Source organism: Vanellus vanellus (assembly GCF_965231255.1).
Source record: "Vanellus vanellus genome assembly, chromosome: 7".
In the NCBI taxonomy this organism is placed as follows: domain Eukaryota; kingdom Metazoa; phylum Chordata; class Aves; order Charadriiformes; family Charadriidae; genus Vanellus; species Vanellus vanellus.
In genome coordinates, this window is record NC_138912.1 from 31,294,897 (window position 1) to 31,297,704 (window position 2,808).

The following is a 2,808-nucleotide window of genomic DNA, read 5'->3' on the forward strand; positions in this document are numbered from 1 at the left end:
CAAACATTAAATGGAAATTATATGATCTTTAAAACACATTACTTCAAATTGCTCTTTTGTATCCATGGGAAGAGATGGGAAAACAAGCAAAATACACAAACCTCTATCTCCATGAAAAAAGTAAATACTTGTATAGAATTTACATAATACTGTAAATATAGGTAGCAACTTGAAAAATGAAAAGGAAATAAACGCATCAGATAAAATACTTCTTTGAGGGGTAGAAAGTTAATTAAGCACAATACTCAGTTTCCAGAAAGTCCTTAAGAACACTGTTGCAGCTAAGCGAAGTTAAACGAGGATTTCTGATCGCTAAAAACACTTCGAAACCAAGTTCAGTCCTAAGGAGTTCTTATGCTTGCTCGGAGCCAAGCCCAAACCCCGAAATCCTCCCGGAGCGGAGGAGGACACCGGGCGAGCCGCTGTCCTTCCCGCACCCAGCCGCGCCGAGAGCGGCGCCCAGAGGGGCTGGAGGCGGGGAGCTGGGCTGCCTCTCCCCGGGCCCGGCCCGCCCAACCTCCCCGGGCCCGGCCGAGCGGGGCTGGAGCAGCGGGGACCGGGAGGGGGACCGGGACGGGGACCGGGACGGCCCCGCCGGCGGCGGCGCTGGAATGCGGGTCCGGTAACCCGATCTCCTCCCGCCCCTCCGCCTTCGCAAAAAAAAAAAAGGTCATTTAAACCTCTCAAAATGGCATCTCGGCGCCGCTCGCGTCCTCTCCTGAAATAGTTTTTTTTCTTCTTTCCGATGTCACCCGTCGGTAGGCGCGTCTGCCCGAGGCGCGGCGGGGCAGCCCGGCAGCCGGGGGCAGCGGCAAGCCACCCGGCCGGGGGGGGACCGCTGCTTAGCCGGGCCACCGAGGGTCTCCTTTGTTCAGGTCATCCCTACCCCGACTCAGGGTCGCTAACCCTAGGAACGGACAGATCTTCCTCGGGAGCGAGGGACTGGTAAGAATAGCTCTTTTTCACCTAAAGAGCCTTGCGGCTCAGAGCCAGAACAGTCACCTACAGCGAATGAGACGGAATTTCATTCAGAATGCCACTACGTAAACCCAAATGAAAGGGACAACTTCGTTATGAATCCACTTAATTTTTCAGACTATACACGTAGTTTATTTAGGATACAACGACACTACAACGTCTGTTTTCAGGTCCACAAGATACATGCACAGAAATAACAACAAACCCAACGAACTTATCCCTCAAGAGAACAAACGAGCTGATCTTACAGATAAACAAACTGCCTCCATCTGTCTTCTCTAAAAGATAATACTTCCACGGCATGAAAAAAGGCTGTTGCAATTTGCAATAAGTATTTTGCTGTAAACAAAATCGCCAAGATTTTTACCATTCTGAACATACCAAAATTACTAAGATAGCATTAACCTACTAGATAAGAGACAAAGACTTGAAAAAAGTTATCAATCATTCTTGTGATAGCACAGCGTAAGAAAAGAGAAAAAGTAACCTGAAAAACATTTTTCAAGCAGTAGAAATTTTAATCATTGAACACAATACCAAACGTTCTTCTATCAGGAACAGAAAAAAAAAAGCTCTCAGGGTGTCGCGGGAGGGTACAAGTCTTTAGGGCATCAGTGCGGCAGTAAGGAGCTCACACTGATCTGCTCTTGTGTGATTTCCATAGGAGGTGGTTTATACTTTTGTTGGCTTAACTAAATGTAACACTGCAAACCACTGGTAAGGATACTCTGTGACTCTGCCAAGAACAGACCTTTGGCCAGCGTACACGGTATCCGCACAATCACTCTGTTCGTGTCAAAAACATCTCGCCAACAACAAAGGCTCCCAGAAACTCTTACCTGTCATCAAGTCTGGGGCCTAGATTTTTAAATATATTAAGAAGTCAAAACCAGAAATTCAGAGCTGAGGGATCTTTAGATATGGGATCCTTCACAGCTTCTCCTGGATTGGTTCCCAACTACAAAATAGGAACAAATTCTAAATGCTAAGAAATGTTGACCTGAAACAGTGTTTCCATGCTAAAACCCCAGAATCTAGTGAGGAATGTCAAATACCACTATGACGGGGGCTTCCAAAAGACTTCAAATCTGGCAAAAAAACTAGAGCAGGCATGACAACTAAAATAATCGCCCCCATCAATATACTAATACATTTACAAAAAAACCCACTACAAACATTTCTTAACTTTGGTCATTGCAGGTCAAGGATCAGAAGCACTAACAGCTGGCTACTTCTACCCTTATATTCTAGGCAAAGTAAATGCAGGGTTTTTTTTTTGTTGTTATGCATGGGAACAAAAATCCTACTCGGATGTCTTTGTTACTTACAGAGTATAAGCACTTTAAACAAATATTTTTATTTACTGCAAATATTGACTAAAGTTTGCAAGACCTCTTGTTATTTTACAGAAGGCAAAATACAGTCATTTTGCTTGCATGCATCATATACAATGCATCTTTCAGATTATGCAAACTCTAAATCTTTTAAGTCTTTCCCCGATGGAACATGTCTTACATGTTACTCATCTACAGAATTTATTTCTGGATCATTTAGTTCCAATTTATAATTTGTATCACATAACCAAAATTCAAAGTAGGATCACCGTTTCTAACTGACAGTATTTTCTGTTTTACTTAGCGCTTCTATATTAACCTCAAGGTAACAGAAAATGCTGCAAATATTCTAACACATCACCAGTTATTTTTCTTTTAAAATGTATTTAATAACACTTACTTGGTTGGAATAAAATTTATTCAAATTGTTGGTTACAAGTGGAAGAGCCAGTATGTTTACACATTAAAACTGAAGCTCAAAACATCATAACATGAT